The 20,239-nt window shown below is 50.4% G+C and overlaps 1 protein-coding gene across 2 annotated transcripts in view; it reads left to right on the top strand.

Annotated features, from left to right (window-relative positions):
- LOC140386407 (hepatoma-derived growth factor-related protein 3-like) overlaps window positions 1–20,239 on the top strand; it is a 168,985-nt gene that overhangs the window by 9,370 nt on the left and 139,376 nt on the right. The window lies entirely within an intron of this gene.

The raw sequence follows: 20,239 nt of genomic DNA, 5'->3' as shown, positions 1-20,239 counted from the left end.
TCCACAAAGTCATCCTCGGAAGCCTGTTGAGGATCTGGCGTGTGCGTACTGTGTGGCTGTGAGCGTGGAAGTCGGCGAAGGGCGCGCCGATTGCGGCGACGCACTGAACCATCCGGCATGCGAACCAGGAACGAGCGGGGAGCCACTTGTCGGAGGACTTCGGCCGGTGCTGACCAGCCACCATACGGTTGATGGACGCGTACTTTGTCTCCGGAGGACAGGGGGGGCAGGTCCGTCGCTCGTGTGTCGTACCGACTTTTCTGGCGATCACGCTGCATTTGCATGTTCCGAAGAACCGTCTCATGGTCTGTTGTTGGTGCCAGGATGGAAGGTACCGTCGTCCTGAGGGAGCGACCCATTAGTAGCTGCGCTGGCGAGAGACCCGTGGATAGCGGGGCCGATCGATAGGCCAGCAAGGCGAGGTTAAAGTCCGATCCGGCAGCAGCCGCCTTGCACAGGAGCCGCTTGGCGATGTGGACACCCTTTTCAGCCTTCCCGTTCGATTGTGGATGTAGAGGGCTGGATGTCACATGAGTGAAACCATATGCTGCGGCAAAGGACGACCATTCACGGCTGGCGAAGCAGGGTCCATTGTCTGACATGACAGTCCTTGGAATGCCATAGCGAGCAAATGTTTCCTTGCAGGCCCCAATGACTGCGGACGACGTCAGATCATGGAGAGGCATGACTTCCGGGTAGTTTGAGAAGTAGTCTATAATAACGATGTAATCTCTGCCGAGCGCGTGAAATAGGTCAACACCCACCTTCGCCCAGGGGGACGTCACCATCTCGTGTGGTAGAAGTGTCTCCGGAGGTTGCGCCGGCTGAAACCTCTGACAGGTTGTGCAGTTGAGCACCATGTTGGCTATGTCTTCATTAATACCCGGCCAATATACCGCCTCCCGGGCCCTTCGTCTGCATTTTTCGACGCCCAAGTGGCCTTCGTGTAGTTGATGAAGAATCATCTGGCGCACGCTGTGCGGAATAACGATCCTGTCTGATTTCATAAGGACCCCGTCTATGTTGGTAAGATCATCTCGCACATTATAAAACTGGGGGCACTGCCCTTTGAGCCACCCTTCCGTCATGTGGCGCATCACTCGCTGCAGAAGGGGGTCAGTCGCCGTCTCTGCGCGTATGTGGGCCAGACTAGGATCATCAGCTGGCAGATTTGCTGCTGTCAGAGTTACGTGTGCCTCAATTTGACGCACGAACCCCTCCGCATCTGGTGGTGTGCTCACTGCTCGGGAAAGAGTGTCCGCCACGATGAGATCCTTCCCCGGAGTGTAGATCAGTTCGAAATCGTACCTCCTGAGTTTAAGTAAGATGCGCTGGAGGCGAGGAGTCATGTCGTTCAGGTCTTTGTTAATGATGTTGACCAGGGGGCGGTGGTCAGTTTCGACCGTAAATCGTGGCAGGCCATACACATAGTCGTGGAACTTGTCCAGTCCAGTTAACAAGCCCAGGCATTCTTTTTCTATTTGCGCGTAGCGCTGTTCGGTAGGGGTCATGGCTCGTGAGGCATATGCAACCGGGGCCCATGACGACGTGCTGTCTTTTTGCAGGAGTACCGCTCCAATACCAGATTGGCTGGCGTCTGTTGAGATCTTTGTAGGGCGAGTCGTGTCAAAGAACGCCAGCACTGGTGCCGTGACCAGTTTGTGCTTGAGCTCCTCCCATTCCCGCTGATGCGATTGGTGCCAGTTGAATTCTGTCGATTTTTTTACGAGATGGCGCATATTTGTTGTATGAGAAGCCAGGTTGGGAATGAACTTCCCAAGGAAGTTGACCATGCCCAGGAATCTTAGGACAGCCTTCTTGTCAGCCGGTCGTGGCATGGCTGTGATGGCGCTAACTTTGTCTGCATCGGGACGGACCCCTGACCTTGAGATGTGGTCCCCGAGGAATTTCAGCTCCGTCTGGCCGAAGGCACACTTCGCACGGTTGAGACGCAGGCCATTTTGTCGTATGCGGGTGAAGACACGTCGTAGACGATGCATGTGTTCCTGCGGAGTGGTGGACCAAATGATGATATCGTCCACATATACACGTACCCCTTCGATGCCTTCCATCATCTGCTCCATAATGCGGTGGAAAACTTCAGATGCTGAAATGATGCCGAATGGCATCCGGTTGTAGCAGAATCTGCCAAAAGGGGTGTTGAATGTGCATAGTCTTCGGCTGGCCGGGTCCAGTTGGATCTGCCAAAATCCTTTGGACGCATCCAATTTGGTGAATATTTTGGCTCGCGCCATCTCGCTGGTGAGGTCCTCTCGTTTCGGGATGGGATAGTGTTCCCGCATGATGTTGTTATTCAGATCTTTAGGATCTATACATATACGGAGCTCACCAGAGGGCTTCTTTACACAGACCATGGAGCTGACCCATGGCGTGGGCTCCGTGACCCTGGATAGGACCCCTTGGTCCTGAAGAACCTGCAGTTGTACCTTGAGGCGGTCTTTGAGTGGCGCAGGAACCCTGCGAGGTGCGTGAACGACAGGGATGGCGTCCGGTTTGAGTCGAATCTTGTACGTGTATGGCAATGTCCCCATGCCTTCAAAAACCTCCTGGTTGTGAGCAAGGAGGGAATGGAGATTTGCGTGGAACTCAGCATCCGGGAAGTCGGATATCTCATCTGGAGAGAGAGACATAATGCGCTGTACCAGGTGAAGGACCTTACACGCCTGTGCGCCCAGTAACAAGTCCTTTGATGAGCCGACAACTTCGAAGGGGAGTGTGGCCGTGTGCATCTTGTGAGTTACCTGTAGCTGGCAAGATCCTATGGACGGGATGACGTTCCCGTTATAGTCAACCATCTTGAGCCGGGATGGCGTGATGGGTGGTTTGACCTTCATGGCCTGGACTGCAGAATATGCAATCAGGTTGGCGGATGCGCCGGTGTCCAGACGGAAGGTGACGCGCGATCGGTTGACCGTCAGGGTGGCACACCACTCATCGGCTGGATTGATGGCATTGACCTTGTTGACATCGATGACGGAAACGCGGAAGGCATCCTGGTCATCTGCATCACTTAACTGGAAGTCTTGATGCGTGGGCTGGACGGTCCTGACTTGTCTGCGAGATTGTCGAGGATGTGCCAGATCCATGGGTTGAGCCGAACGACAGTGGGCAGCGTAGTGGCCCATCTTGCCACATCTGAGGCACTGTCGGTTTTTTGCAGGACATTGCCCTTTTAAATGTAGAGCTCCACAATTGCCGCACGTCATGACGTCACGGCGTTCGTTGCGCCACTGCGCATGCGCAGTGCGATCTTGCGGTGGGCGCGCCTGCGCAGTGCGTCCCTCGTTGTGGCCGTTATTTTTGGCGCGCACCTGCGCGGGAGACCGCGAAAAGCGCGGGAAACGGCCGCTGTCGTCCGGGCCGTGGGTCGGGAAGTAATCGACGGCCTGGATGCGTTCGACGTCGTGGGCGGCCTGGCTTGCCGATACGACGGCTGGGGACCCCCTCCGTGCCAACTCGGACGCCTGAAATCGGGCAAAACGACAGGTAGCATTTTCGTGGAGGACACAGGCTTCCACAGCAGACGCTAAGGTGAGGCTTTTTATTTTAAGAAGCTGCTGGCGTAGGCCACTAGAGGCAACGCCAAAAACAATCTGGTCCCTGATCATGGACTCTGTGGTAGTGCCGTAACCGCAGGACTGCGCTAGAATCCGGAGGTGCGTCAAGAAGGGTTGAAAAAGCTCCTCCTTACCTTGCAGGCGTTGCTGAAAGAGGTATCTTTCAAAACTTTCATTTACTTCAACTTTAAAGTGCTGGTCCAGTATGAGGATGACCGTGTCATATTTGGATTGGTTTTCGCCTTCTTCGAACACCAGTGAGTTGAAGACGTCGACGGCGTGCTGACCTGCGTAGAAGAGGAGCATTGCAATCTTCGTTTCATCCGAGGCACTCTGTTTTTCGGTGGCACGGATGTACAGGTCAAATCGCTGCCTGAAGAGCTTCCAATTGGTACCTAGGTTCCCCGCGACTTGCAACGGCTGCGGTTTGTCGGTGCGGTCCATGTCCAGAATGGCAGGTTAGTAGGCAGGTATCGATCCACTCCTGTACCATGTGGTGTTGGGTGTTCTGACACACAGATGAGCCAACACGGTTGTATGTGGTACAACGCTATTTTATTCAAACTTACTATGTACAGTTTTGTCTTGACACTCTGCACGTGGGGGTTCCCTGCTTGTGATCTTGTAACAGCTCTTCTCTGTGTCTTTGTCCCCAGACCTACTGACCACCAGGTGTCGTGCTCGTGCTTTTTATGTGGTTGGTGTTCTTGTCTGTGATTGGTTGTGGTGTTGTGTGCTCTGATTTGCCTGTTGGTGTGTCCATCATGATGTGTGTGTTTGAATATCATGACAGCGGGTGAAAGGAGAACTAGGGGGCATAGCCTCAAAATAAGGGGAAGTAGATTTAGGACTGAGTTTAGGAGGAACCTCTTCACCCAAAGGGTTGTGAATCTATGGAATTCCCTGCCCAATGAAGCAGTTGAGGCTCCTTCATTAAATGTTTTCAAGATAAAGTTTTTTGAAGAATAAAGGAACAAAGGGTTATGGTGTTCGGGCCGGAAAGTGGAGCTGAGTCCACAAAAGATCAGCCATGATCTCATTGAATGGCGGAGCAGCCTCGAGGGGCCAGTAAGCCTGCTCCTGCTCCTAGTTCTTATGTAACTCCCACAAACATCAATGCAATAACAACCAAATGCTACTGATCGAGGGACAAGTATTAGCCAGGACACTGGGGGGAATAACTCCGATGCTCTTCACCAAATTATTGCCATTGGATCTTTTATGTCCACCAGAAGGGTCAGAGAAGGCCGAAAGATGGCACTTCTGACAATATAGCACTCCATCAGTATTGCACAGGAGTATTAGCATGAATGTTTGTTCAAGTCTCAGCGTGTGACTTGAACCCGCAGCTTAATGATTTGGAGGTCGGGCTACCAATTTGTGCTGCAAGCCAAAGACTAGTTTTGAGATGTACTGAATGATGTAGTAACACACAAGTGTCCATTCTGCATCAGCACAGGTGTGAGTAAAGAGACAGGGATCATGGACCCCATCGAATGGCCACGCTGCTCCCGAAAAGCAGCACGCTGCGGCACAACGTGGCATTAGAAGCCGGGAGAGCTCGCTCCTGGGACCTACCCGCTCGCAACGCCTCGCGAGATCCAACTCAATCTCGCAAGATGTTGCAATGTAAATCCCACCCATTGTAGGCGGGATCATGTTTTGTCAAATCTGCATATTAGAGCGAGACAGCTAGGCTCACTGTAATATGCAATTTCCCGAGGCATCCGAGGCATTGGGATCTATCTCCTTTGCCTCGGAGACCTCGGCCGAGCGCTGTTGTGTACTGGTCTCCACGTGGAGGCCCAACCAGGAGCACCTGACCAGACAACCAACGCTAGAACCGAACGCGTGACCCGGGCCAACCTGACCCAGGAAGACCCTGCCCCAAACCCCCAAAACGGCACAGACCCCACACGAGTTCCTGAACGCACCGAAAGGTAGACCGGTCCTCACCGATCCCCGGGGCCCGACCGGTACACACACATGCCCCTCCGGCAACCCCAAAATTGCAACCAGCACCTGGGATCCTGCCAGACGCGACCCCAAAATCGAAACCAGTGCCCCAGCCCCTGCCAGACCCAACCACTTACCTTCCACGAGGTCAGACCTCTCCCATCGGATCCCAGTCCATCCAGAAACAGCCGCCGACAGAGGAAGCAAGGGAAACGTGGCAGTCTGCAAGTGAGACTAAGACAACGGGGTTTCAAGTCTCCTCTCTAGGCACATGTCCAAGCGATCGAAAACAAGCTGGACGAGCTTAACGCTAGACTTACCTCTTAGAGGGAAGTAAGAGACTGCTGTGTGCTCTGTTTCATGGAGAAATGGCTCACCCCTGCCTCATGGACTCTGCCATACAACCTGGAGGCTTCTCAATACACCGGACGGACCGCACAACGCCATCGGGCAAAGCGAAGGATGGAGGGGTTTGCCTCTTCATCAACTCCTCCTGGTATTCGGACTTGGCAATCCTGGCAAACTACTGCTCCCAGACCTGGAATACCTGACTGTGATGTGCCGCCCATACGACCTTCCATGGGAGTTCACTTCAGCCATTATCACGACGGTTTACATCCCACCCCAGGCGGAAGTGAAGAAGACGCTTGACGAATTGTACACCGCCAAAAATAACAATGAAACAGAACACTCGGAGGCCTTGTTCGTCATGGCCGGGGACTTCAATTAGGCCATCCTCGAGCTTACTGCCAAAATTCCAGCAAAGCTTCTCCTGTCCCACCAGGGGCGCCAACATGCTCTACCATTGCTCCACAAAAATCAAGGGCGCCTACCGTTCTATCGCCTGACCTCACTTCGGAAATTTGGACCATAAGACGGTGCTCCTTCTCCCGGGATACGAGCAGAAACTTAAGCGGGAGAATCCAGTTAAGAAGGTCGTGCAGTGCTGGTCCGAGGAAACAGAAGAGCTCCTACATGACTGCTTGGAGTCAGTGGACTGACGCATATTTAAGAACTCAGCGACCAACCTAAACGAATATGACACCACGTTCACAGACTTCATCAGCATGTGTGTAGAAGACTGCATGCCAAAGACGATAGTACGTATGTTCCCCAACCGGAAACAATGGCTTAATTGGGAGATTGACTCCCTACTGAAGGCCAGGTGTGAGGAGTTCAAGACAGGCGACCCTGACTTATACAAGAAATCCAAGTACGACTTCCGCAAAGTCATCAGGGATGCCAAGAGGCAATATCAGACTCAGCTAGAGTTTTTAAAAAAATGTATTTATTCAAATTTTTCAACAAATTTTAAACAAAACCCCACTCCCCCCCCCCCCCCCAACAAAAAGAAAGAAACAAGAACACAACGATCAAAAATTATACATTGGATTTCCCCCATATACAATAACCCCCATATAACATTTAAAAACACAAATAGGGGGAAAAAAAACACCTTCACCCAAACATCACCTCAAAAGAACCCGCCCCCCCCCCGCCCTTGGGCTGCTGCTGCTGCTGACCACCTCCTAATGCTCTGCGAGATAGTCTAGGAATGGTTGCCACCGCCTGGAGAACCCTTGCACAGACCCTCGCAAGGCAAACTTTATCCTCTCCAACTTGATGAACCCTGCCATGTCATTGATCTAAGCTTCCACACTAGGGGGCTTCGCATCTTTCCATAGTGGCAAAATCCTCCGCCGGGCTGCCAGGGACGCAAAGGCCAGAATACCGACCTCTTTCACCTACTCCACTCCCGGCTCGTCCGATACCCCAAATAATGCCAATCCCCAGCTCGGCTTGACCCGGGTATTCACCACCTTGGACATAGTCCTCGCAAAACCCCTCCAAAACCCATCCAGTGCCGGGCATGACCAGAACATATGGATGTGATTTGCCGGGCTCCCCGAGCACCTCCCACATCTGTCCTCCACTCCAAAGAACCTACTCAACCTCGCCCCTGTCATATGCGCTCTGTGAGTAACTTTGAACTGTATTAGGCTGAGCCTGGCGCAAGAGAAGGAAGAATTAACCCTACTCAGGGCATCAGCCCACAGACCCTCATCTATCTCCTCCCCAAGCTCCTCCTCCCACTTGCCCTTTAACTCCTCCACCGAGGCCTCCTCCTCTTCCTTCAGCTCCTGGTAAATCACCAAAACCTTGCCTTCTCCAACCCATGCACCCGAAGTCACCCTGTCCTGAATCCTAAGTGCCGGAAGCAACGGGAATTCCCTCACCTGCCGCCTCACAAATGCCCTCACTTGCATGTACCTGAAAGCGTTTCCCGGCGGTAGCCCAAACGTCTCCTCCAGTGCCCCTAGGCTCGCAAACGTCCCATCGATGAACAGGTCCCCCATTCTTCTAATCCCTGCCCGATGCCAGCTCCAAAACCCCCCATTCATCTTCCCGGGACGAACCGATGATTCTCCTGAATTGGGGACCAAACCGAAGCTCCCACCTCGCCCCTGTGTCGCCTCCACTGCCCCCAGATCTTCAGCGTCGCCGTCACCACCGGACTCGTGCTGTACCTTGTCGGTGAGAGCGGCAGCGGTGCCGTCACCAGCGCCCTCAGGCTCGTGCCCACACAGGACGCCATCTCTAGCCTCTGCCACGCCGCCCCCTCTCCCTCCATTACCCACTTACGGATCATCGCCACATTGGCTGCCCAATAATAGCCACACAAATTCGGCAGCGCCAGCACCCCACTGTCCGTGCTACCCTCCAGAAACACTCTTCACCCTCAGGGTCTTATTCGCCCACACAAATCCCATGATGCTCCTGCTTACCCGTTTGAAAAAGGCCTTAGGGATCATAATGGGAAGGCACTGGAACACAAAGAGAAACCTCGGGAGGACCGTCATTTTGACCGACTGCACCCAACCCGCTAGTGAGAGTGGCAGCATATCCCATCTTTTAAAATCGTCCTCCATCTGCTCCACCAACTGCGTCAAATTGAGCTTGTGCAAGACCCCCCAACTCCAAGCTACTTGCTCCCTAGGTACCGAAAGCTCCTTTCCGCCCTCTTCATCGGTAGCTCGTCTATCCCCCTTCCCTGGTCCCCTGAATGCACCACAAAGAGCTCACTCTTCCCTACGTTGAGTTTATACCCCGAAAAGTCCACAAACTCCCTAAGGATCCGCATGACCTCCGCCATCCCCTCCACTGGATCCGTCACATACAACACCAGGCCGTCGGCATACAACGACACCCGGTGTTCTTCTCTCCCCCGGACCAGTCCCCTACATTTCCTGGACTCCCTCGGTGCCATGACCAATGGCTCAATTGCCAGTGCAAACAACAAGGGGGATAAGGGACACCCCTGCCTCGTCCCCCGGTACAGCCGAAAGTACTCCGACCTCCGCCGGTTCGTAGCCACACTCGCCACTGGGGCTCTGTATAGCAGCCTGACCCAGCTGATGAACCCCTCCCCGAACCCAAACCTCCGCAACACTTCCCAAAGATACTCCCACTCCACCCGATCAAAGGCCTTCTCCGCATCCATAGCTGCCACTACCTCTGCTTCCCCCTCCACCGAGGGCATCATAATCACATTGAGGAGCCTTCGCACATTTGAGTTTAGCTGCCTAACCTTCACAAATTCCGTCTGGTCCTCATGAATCACCCCCGGGACACAGTCCTCAATTCTCGTAGCCAGCACCTTCACCAGCAACTTAGCGTCAACATTGAGTAGCGAGATCGGTCTATACGACCCACATTGCAATGGATCCTTGTCCCGCTTCAAGATCAAAGAAATTAGCGCCCTGGACATTGTCGGGGGCAAGGTCGCCCCCTCCCTCGCTTTATTAAAAGTCCTCACTAGCAACGGGCCCAGCAGGTCCACGTATTTCCTGTAGAATTCAACTGGGAACCCATCCGACCCTGGAGCCTTCACCGCCTGCATGCTCCCCAATCCTTTGACCAGCTCCTCTAGCCCAATCGGCGCCCCCAAACCAGCCACCTCCTCCTCCTCCACCCTCGGGAACCTCAGCTGATCTAGGAATCGCGCATCCCCTCCTCCCCCGCTGGTGGCTCAGACCTGTACAGATCCCCATAGAAATCCCTAAATACCTCGTTTATTCTCACCGCACTCCGCACTGTATTCCCCCTCTATCCCGATGAGCCCCATCCAGCTCCTGGGGCCTCGGGAAAGCTCCCGCGCCCATCAGCGAATTGAGCATCGTGCTCATATATACCCCGGCATCGGGCCCCTCCACTCATTCAGGGAGACCCAGAATCCGAAGATTCTTCCTCCTCGGCCTATTCTCCAGGTCCTCGAATTTTTCCGCCCACCTCTTGTGCAGCGCCTCGTGCGCCTCCACCTTCACCACCAGGCCCAAAATCTCGTCCTCGTTCTCCGAAGCTTTTTGCTGCACCTCCCGGATCGCCGCCCCTTGGGCCTTCTGGGTCTCCACAAGCTTCTCAATCGCCGCCTTCATTGTCGCCAGCATTTCTGTCTTCAGCTCCTCAAAGCAGCGTTTAAGAAACTCCCCTTGCTCCTGCGCCCACTGCGCCCACGCTGCTTGGTCTCCACCCGCCGCCATCTTGCTTTTCCTCCCTCGCACTTTGCGCTGCAGCAGGATCACTTTTTTAGCCGCTCCACTCCTGGTCCAATCCATATAATGTTGGGGGGACCTTGCTGTCACCTTCCCACACTGGAAGCCATCGAACAATTGCCGTTGGGGCCGCTCTGAAGAGCCCAAAAGTCCGTTCCCGGCGGGAGCTGCCGAACGTGCGGCCTACCTAGGCATAGCCGCAACCGGAAGTCCAGACTAAGCTAGAGTTACATAACAACGCCACGGGCTCTCTTCGATTGTGGCAAGGCTTAAACAACATAACAGGCTACAAAGCGAAACCGAGTAGAATCTCCGGTGGCAGCGCATCCCTCCCCGATGAACTCAAGGCATTCTATGCTCGGTTCGAGCCGGAAACCATCAAGCCATTGTCAACTGCCCCAGTAGCCCCGGACACACCCATACCCACCATCACAGCCTCCGGAGTCAGATCAGCCCTCCTGAAAGTGAACCCTCCGAAAGCGACGGGTCCGGACGGGGTCCCTGGTCGTGCACTCAGATCCTGTGTGGACCAGCTGGCGGATGTGTTCACAGCCATCTTCAACCTCTCCCTATTCCGCTCTGAGGTTCCCATCTGCTCCAACAAGACCACCATCATACAGGTGCCAAAAAAGAACCAGGCAATGTGCCTCAACGACTATCATCCGGTGGCCTTGACATCGATCGTAATGAAGTACTTCGAGTGATTGGTCATGAGGCACATCAACTCCATACTCCCAGAATGCCTTGATCCACTGCAATTCGCAAACTGCCAGAACTGGTACACAGCAGACGCCATCTTCCTGGCCCTATCCATGGTGCATCTCGACAACAAGGACTCCTCCATCAGGCTCCCGTTCGTCGACTACAGCTCCACCTTCAACACCATAATCCTGGCCAAGCTATATCAAAGCTCCAAAACCTAGGGCTTGGCTCCTCTCTCTGCAACTGGATCCTCAACTTCCTGACCCATAGATCACAATCAGTAAGGATAAACAACAACACCTCCTCCACGATAGTCCTCAATACCGGGGCCCTGCAAGGCTGCAGACTTCTACCTTCCCTTCTACCGCCCCTTTTACCTTCGCTTCTGCCGCCCCTTCTTCCTTCCGCGGGAGTTTAGCTCCGTTATCCTGACGGCAGTTTATATCCCACCCCATGAGAATGTGAAAATCGCACTGGACGAAATATTCACCACCACAAATAGCCTTGAAATGAAACATCCCGAAGCCTTGTTCATTGTAGCTGGGGACTTCAATCAGGCCAAGCTCAAGAGCATACTATCAAGTTACCACCAACACGTCACCTGTTCCACCAGAGGCCCAAACATCCTGGACCACTGCTACACAAATATCAAACATTCCTACCACTCTATTGCCCGCCCACACTTTGGCAAATCTGACCAAAAGGCTATGCTCCTGCTCCCTGCTTATAAGCAAAATCTGAAGCGGGAGAATCCGTCAAAGAAAGTTGTGCATTGTCGGTCTGAGGAATCGGATGATCTCCTACGGGACTGCTTAGAGTCAGTGGACTGGTCAGTCTTTAAAAACTCTGTGACCAGCCTGAACGAGTACGCCACTGCAGTAACTGACTTCATGAGTAAGTGTGTAGAAGACTGTGTGCCAAAGAAGCAAATCCGCGTGTTTCCCAACTGGAAACCCTGGATGAACAGGGATCTCCACTGCTTGCTAAGTTTAGGTCTGAGGTATTCAAGTCAGGCGACCCTGACCTCTACAAAAAAGCCAGATAGGATCTAAAGAAATCCATCAAAGATGCCAAAAGACAGTACCGGACCAAGCTTGAGTCCCAGGCTAGCCACAAGGATCCCTGCCGTCTATGACAAGGTCTGCAAGACATAACAGGCTACAAGATGAAGGCATGTAAAATCGTCGGCTCCTACGCACCCTTCCACGATGAGCTCAACGCATTCTATGCCCGCTTTGAACAAGAGGTCAGCGAGAGCGAGCCCTCCACCCCAGAAGCCGCGGATGAACTTGTATCTGAGATCACCACTGCAGACGTCAGAGCAGCCTTCTCGAAGGTCAACCCACGGAAAGCCACTGGCCTGGATGGGGTACCCGGACGAGCACTCAGGGCTTGCGCAGATCAGCTGGCGGGGGTATTCGCAGACATCTTCAACCTCTCTTTACAACAATCTGAGGTCCCTATCTGCTTCAAGAAGACGACCATCATCCCTGTACCAAAAAAAGGTCAAGCAGCGTGCCTTAATGACTATCGTCCAGTGGCTCTGACATCCATCATCATGAAGTGCTTCGAAAGGTTAGTCATGGCACGAATCAACTCCAGCCTCCCAGATTGCCTTGATCCACTACAGTTTGCCACCTGCTGCAACAGGTCCACAGCAGACGCTATCTCTCTGGCCCTGCACTCTACCCTGGAACAGCTAGATAACAAAGACACCTATGTCAGACTCCTATTTATCGGCTACAGCTCAGCCTTCAACACCATCTTTCCTATGAAACTCAGCTCCAAACTCCGTGGCCTTGGCCTCGGCTCCTCCCTCTGCGACTGGATCCTGAACTTTCTAACCCACAAGCCACAATCAGTAATGATAGGCAACAGCACCTCCTCCACGATCATCCTCAACACTGGTGCCTCACAAGGCTGGGTCCTCAGCCCCCTACTATACTCCTTATACACCTATGACTGTGTGGCCAAATTCCCCTCCAACTCGATTTTCAAATTTGCTGATGACACCACCGTAGTGAGTCGGATTTCAAACAATGATGAGACAGAGTATAGGAATGAGATAGAGAATCTGGTGAACTGGTGCGACGACAATAATCTCTCCCTCAATGTCAACAAAACAAAGGAGATTATCATCGACTTCAGGAAGCGTAGTGGAGCACATGCCCCTGTCTACATCAATGGGAACGAAGTAGAAAGGGTCGAGAGCTTCAAGTTTTTAGGTGTACAGCTAACCAACAGCCTGTCTTGGTCCCCCCATGCCGACACTATAGTTAAGAAAGCCCACCAACGACTACTTTCTCAGAAGACTAAGGACATTTGGCATGTCAGCTACAACCCTCACCAACTTCTACAGATGCACCATAGAAAGCATTCTTTCTGGCTGTATCACAGCTTGGTATGAAGCCTGCTCTGCCCAAGAACGCAGGAAACTACAAAAGATTGTGAATGTAACCCAGTCCATCACGCAAACCAGCCTCCCATCCATTGACTCTATCTATAATCCCCGCTGCCTCAGAAAGGCAGCCAGCATAATTAAGGACCCACGCACCCCGGACATACTCTCTCCCACCTTCTTCCATCAGGAAAAAGATACCAAAGTTTGAGGTCACGTACCAACCGACTCAAGAACAGCTTCTTCCCTACTGCCATCAGACTTTTGAATGGACCTACCTCGTATTAAGTTGATCTTTCCTCTATACCTTTGTATAACTGTAACATTATATTCTGCAGTCTCTCCTTCTTTCCCTATGTACGGTATGCATTGATTGTACAGCATGCAAGAAACAATACTTTTCACTGTATACTAATACATGTGACAATAATAAATCAAATCAAATCAAAAACATATCTCCTACTATACTCCCTATACACACGACTGTGTGGCAAAATCTGGCTCCAACTCCATCTACAGGTTTGCTGTTGACACAACTGTAGTGGGTCGGATCTCAAACAATGATGAGTCAGAGTACAGGAGGGAGATAGAAAACCTAGTGGAGTGGTGTAATGGCAACAATCTCTCCCTCAATGTCAGCAAAACTAAAGAGCTAGTCATTGACTTCAGGAAGCAAAGTATCGTACACACCCCTGTCTACATCAATGGTGCTGAGGTGGAGATGGTTGACAGCTTCAAATTGCTAGGTGTGCACACCACCAACAATCTGTCCTGGTCCACCCATGTCGATGCTACCACCAAGAAAGCACAACAGTGCCTATACTTTCAGGAAACTAAGGAAATTCGGCATGTCCACATTGACTCTTACCAACTTTTACAGATGAACCATAGAAAGCATCCTATCTGGCTGCATCACAGCCTGGTAAAGCAACTGCTGGACCCAAGACCGTAATGAAAAATTAAAATGAAATGAAATGAAAATCGCTTATTGTCACAAGTAGGCGTCAAATGAAGTTACTGTGAAAAGCCCCTAGTTGCCACATTCCAGGACCTGTTCGGGGAGGCTGGTACGGGAATTGAACCGCGCTGCTGGCCAGCTATTTAGCCCTGTGCTAAACCAGCCCCTAAGAAACTACAGAGTCATGAACACAGCCCAGTTGATCATGTGAACCCACCTCCCATCCATTGATTCTGTCTACACCTCCCACTGCCTTGGGAAAGCGGGCAGCATAATCAAAGACACCTATCACCCGGATTATTCACTCTTCCAACTTCTTCCATCGGGCAGGAAATACAAAATTCTGAGAACACGCACTAACAGATTCAAAAACAGCTTCTTCCCGCTAGTAACAGACTGCTGAATGACCCTCTTATGGGCTGATCTGGGGCTGAATTCTCCGCCGTCGGGATGCTCCGTTTTGCCGGTAGCCCCGGGGGTTTCCCGACGGTGTAGGGCTGCCCCACAATGGTAAACCCCATTGACCAGTCGGTGAAATGGAGAATCCCGACGGTATGCTGAACCAGAAATCTGGCGTGGTGGGGCGGAGAAACTCACCCCTGATCTCTTCACACACCTTCTCTACTGAGTAGTACTACACTCCTGTGTGCTTCACCCGATGCCTCTGTCTATGTATTTCCATATTGCATTTATGTATGACATATGTTTTTCTTTCATGTATGGAATGACCTGTCTGGACTGTACGCAGAACAATACTTTTCACTGCACTTCGGTACACGTGACAATAAACAAATCCAATCCAATCATCCAAATAGGGACCAGGCAGAATGGCACATATAGGGGTGTCCCAGGGGACCGGAAGCCCCAAGGTGCATGCCTTTTGGGCAGAGTTGCATCCTGTCACTGCTGGGCCACCTGGGCACCTTGGCAGCACCAGTCGGGCACCTGGCAATGCCATCTGGGTGCCAGCCTGGCACTGTCAAGGTGCCAGGTTGGCACAGCCAGGGTACCAGGTTGGCACTGCCAGAGTGCCAAGCTGGCATTTATCGCATGGTGCCAATTGGCTTGGGGGTATGGTTGGGGGTTGTGCCGGAGGCTCCAGAGATCAGGATGCCATTTAAAACTGGTGTCCCAAGGGCAGCACGGTGGCGCAGTGGTTATCATTGCAATCTCACGGCGCTGAGGTCCCAGGTTCAATTTCGGCTCTGTTTCACTGTCCGTATGGAGTTTACACATTCTCCCCGTGTTTGCGTGGGTTTTGCCCCCACAACCTAAAGATGTGCAGGGTAGGGGGATTGGCCATGCTAAATTGCCCCTTAATTTGAAAAAATGAATTGGGTACTCTTTAAAAAAAAAAAAACTGGTGCCCCGATCTGAGTAGTTCTGGCGATCGGAGTTCCTCAGTGCAGAAAATGGGGCTATGTGTTCCCCGTTGACACACCCTATCTAACGCGAGTGCCATTGGATAGGGTTGTGTTTCTCGGTGCTGTGAGCACCAGGAAACATGCGGCTGAACACGCTCACTAAGGGACTTTGTTCCCATTTAGTTAAATCGCACCCCATGTTGTTGAATGATTTTAAAGCAATTTAAAAAAGTATGTAGTACTCTTTACCGTATGAAAGTAGTTCCCGCTGTGGATGAAATATCTTCCTTTCTGTGCGACGCCCTTACATGGTAAGCAAAGAGCTTTCAATTTGGCTGAATGCATTGCCTAGGACATAGGTCAATCTGTAGCAGGTGGTGGATATATTTTATTCATCCACTCTGTACTGGGATATTTTGACCAAACTTACACATTTTGAGTATAGTGAAAAACTGAAGTACTGTGCCTTCTCAAGTAGAAGTAAAAGATCCCATGGCACTATAGAGAGAGTTATGTGAAGGTTTACCGGGCTAATTCCTGGGATGGCGGGACTGTCATATGAGGAGAGACTAAGTCGGTTAGGATTGTGTTCATTGAAGTTTAGAAGAATGAGAGGGGATCCCATAGAAACTTATAAAATTCTAACAGGATTAGACGGTAGACTCAGAAAGAATGCTCCCGATGGAATCCTGAACTAGGGGTCACAGTTTGAGGATGAGTGGTAAACCTTTTAGGACTGAGGTGAGGAGAAATCTCTTCACCCAGAGAGTGGTGAACCTGTGGAATTCACTCCCACAAAAAGTAGTTTGAGGTTAAAATGTTGTTTAATTTCAAGAAAGAATTAGATATAGCTCTTGGGGCTAAGGGATCAAGGGATATGGGGGAAGGCAGGATCAGGGTATTGAACTTGATGATCAGCCATGATCAAAATGAATGGCAGAGCAGGCTCGATGAGCCAAATGGCCTCCTCCTGTTTCTATTTTCTATGTATGTTTCTATGACAAAACAGGGTTGGGTAGTTCTCCCAGTGTCCCGACCAATATATATCCCCGACCAACATCACTAAAAACAGATGATCCAACCATTCATCGCAGTGTTTTTGAGAGCTTCCTGTCCTCAAATTGGTAGCTGTGTTTACTACACGAGTGGGTAGACCTCAGAAATACTTAATTTTTTGTGCAGATTTATTTTCTATGTAGTGCCCGGAGCTGATAAAAGGACCTATGTAGATGCATAAGATGATAAGATGTTTTAGGTCTGGGAACTAGTTTGACCTGTGTTTCTGGGATGGTGCAGATGCCACCTCTGCCAAACCTACTTTCCAGAGTGGCTGCACTGAAGAGGAGAGTCTAATGAGGTGTCAAACAGAAACATAGGAACAGGAGTAGGCTATTCAGCCCTTTGAGTCTGCCCCGCCATTTAATGAGATTGTGGCTGATCAATGGCATAACCCCTTGAGCCCATATCCCTCAATATCTTTGCTAAATAAATATCTATCGATCTCAGATTAAAAATTAACACCTGTTTTAGCTTCAACTGCTGTTTGCGGGAGAGAGTTCCAAATCTCTGCCACCCTTTGAGTGAAGAAGTACTTCCTAACATTTCTCTCCTGAACGGTCTAGCCCTAATTTTTAGACTATGCTCCCTAGTTTTAGTATCTCCAGCCAGTGGAAATAGTTTATCTTTATCTATCCTGTCTTTTCCTGTTAATATCTTAAATACCTCGATCAGATCACCCCTTAACCTTCTAAATTTGAGTGAAAACAGGCCTTATCTGTGTAATCTCTCCTCATAACTTAACCCCTATAGTCCAGGTATCATTTTACTAAACCTATGTTGCACTCCCTCCAGGGCCAAAATATCCTTCCTAAGGTATGTTGCTCAGAACTGCTCACAGTACTCCCAAGTGGGGTCTAATCAAGTGGAGTTTTGTATAGGGCAACCAATTGGTCACAGAGGTCCTAGGATGGCATGGTTCAGAGTTAGTGCTCGCTCCCTAAATGGGTCCCATGTCTCCGATTATCATTAAATAATGTTTTTTTCAACATGCAATAACCACAAAACCTCGCATTGTGCATATTGTAATCTTGCGTATCCACATTTCCTCTCTCTCGGAAGATGAGCTGATTATCACTAGTGAAACAAAGCCAATTGTAAACCCACAACTGAGTTTATTTTACAAATAGAACATTAACGAATAGAATACGGAGCAGGATTCTTGGATTGAGGATTTCCACCCCACCACCCAAAGAGATGGTGGGAAGGCATCCCCGTTTATACCAGATGCCCTGCAGCCATTTAACGTTCAACAGGGTGCAAACTGGCTAAGGGTGAGACACCTGGGGAGGAAGTCCCGCTTTAGAGAGCTGCCAGCCAATCGGATGGTTGGCAACTCTATCTTCCAGCAGCTCCAGGTTCAAGCGGTGGCATTGCCAGGACTACAGAGAGTCCTGAAGGAGAGCAGCAAGTGGAGGGTGGACTGAAGGCAAGTCTGGGGTATCAGCGGGGCCTGGTTGGCAGGTCCCTGTGAGGGGAGTGAGGGAGTTGGATAAAACTTGGCTTGAGAGGCTGGGATGTGAGAAGTTAAAGGCGAGTCTGACTATGAATGGGGAGGAGGGGGGTGTTGCTTTTGATGGACATCAAGGACTCCAAAGAAGGTATGGCACCCATGGTATGCGAGAAACACCTTCCAGATGAAGGCCATTTCTGGATGTAATTCTTATTCTCCACTCTTGTGAGGTTCATGTAACTTAATAAGAGCAACCAGTTTTATTATTTCCTTTTCCTACATGGGATGTGCATTTCACTGTTAAGGCAAACATTTCCATTCCTAATTGCCCTTGGAACGGTGATGGGTAGCCACCTTCTAGGCTTGCTGCAGTCTGATGATGGTACTTTTACAGTGCAGGCAAGAAGTTCCAGGATATTGACCCAGTAGTGATGAATGTTGATATATTTCCAGTAAGACTTCGTACTGTGCTCACCCCAGTCCAACGCCGGCATCTCCATATCATGATATATTTCCAAGTCAGGGTGGTGTGTGGCTTGGTGGGGAACTGGTGGTGGCATTACCTTGCAGCTGTTGCCCTTGTCCTTCTCGGTGGTAGAGGTCATGGGTTTGGAAGGTAGTGGTCAGGAAAACGTGAATTCCTGGAGTGTGTCTTGTAGGTGGTGCACACTGCAACACACTGTGCTGGTGGTGGAAGGAGTGAAGCACAGCAAGATTTACAGCAGTTATGACCGTGCCAGACAGAGCTATCTATTCTCACCTTACATCTCTGGGTCCTTAGCCCTTTATGTTAAAATATCTCAAATGTACACCCGTTATGTATCTGGAAATACCTTACTCGCTAGTTCTGCATCACGTGATGTGTAGTGATGTCAGCAGAGTGTTTGCGCGGGCTTTGAGTAGATCACCATCTTGATTGTATCGGGCAACACTCTTACTAAACCTCACATCATGTTTTACAAGAATCCAGAGTGTGGGCACCTCCATACCCTTTCCTCTTTGCAGCAACAAAGAAATATAACAACACCAAAGTGTTTTTTTAAATGTGATGAGTGTTTGTGCCTCTACCACCCTTTCAGGGAGTGTGTTCCAGAGCCCCAGCAACCTGTGGGTGAAGAACTATTTCCTCAACTCCCCTCTAATTATTCCACCAATTAGTTTAAATCTATGCTCCATAAGTGACTTCTCTGCTCAGGAAAATGGGTTCTTCCTATCTACTCCAGCTGGGTCCTGCAAAATGTTATACACATCAATTAAATTTTCTCTCAGCCTCCTCTGTTCAAAACAGAACAACCCAGGTCTATCGAACAGTCATTTATTTTGGCGATACCACACAAGATCCAAACTGCAACTAAAAAATGGCAATGTAGCCTGCTCTAGGCTATCCTCAAACTGATCTTTCAGTTAATTGTCCCTCATTTACAATTTATTTTTTCTTGATCTGATGAAGTAACCTTTCAGGGTTCACTGAATTCTTTAAACTAATTTCGATCTAGCTCGCAAAACAAAAATATTTTTCTGGTGTCACAGACTAGAAGGGGAGTAATTTAAACAGCTCTAATTTCTCCTCTCACTACCCACTCAGAAACAGAATAGTGTTTTCGATTTCCCTCTTTATCGGTGCTTTAAGAAGTTTTCCCAACCCTCAAATTTGGAGTGTCCCAATCCTTTATGAATAATTTGCACAGCAAACTCGAGACGAGGTAAAGTAAGGGGGTGGGTTTATTTTACAAACACACAAAACACAGGAAAGGGATTTCGGCAACACCCACCCCATTTGCACTCCTACAATAAAAAGAGGAATAAGGGAAAGAAAGGGGTACGGGGCAAGACAATGATAAAAATAAGAATTATGGTTTTATGTGAGTCCGGAATCAAATGTCCAGTGACATATTCCTTCAGAGAGTAGTAGGCTTACTTTTGCAGGGTGATCAGTCTTTCCAAAAGCGAAAACTTCACAATGGGAGAAGGCATGTAAAGTTGAATTAGTGTTGAAGGGGTAAATTCCAATGTTCCAGCCATTCACAGTGTGAATGGGGCACAGATTTATTTCAGATGCTCCCTGTTGGGTGGTAAAATGGTAGACAGAGTCAGGCTTCTGGCCTGGAGTTCTGCTTTCTCTTCTGAGGACAAGCAGTGACTGATTGAGTTCAGCTCTATTACAGGTTCTACCTGGGGGAGTAGAATGTGACATACTTCTTCTCCTGGGTGTTGGACAGAG

The sequence above is a fragment of the Scyliorhinus torazame genome, chromosome 12, assembly GCF_047496885.1.
Source record: "Scyliorhinus torazame isolate Kashiwa2021f chromosome 12, sScyTor2.1, whole genome shotgun sequence".
Lineage (NCBI taxonomy): Eukaryota > Metazoa > Chordata > Chondrichthyes > Carcharhiniformes > Scyliorhinidae > Scyliorhinus > Scyliorhinus torazame.
This window is presented reverse-complemented; position numbering and strand designations above follow the sequence as displayed.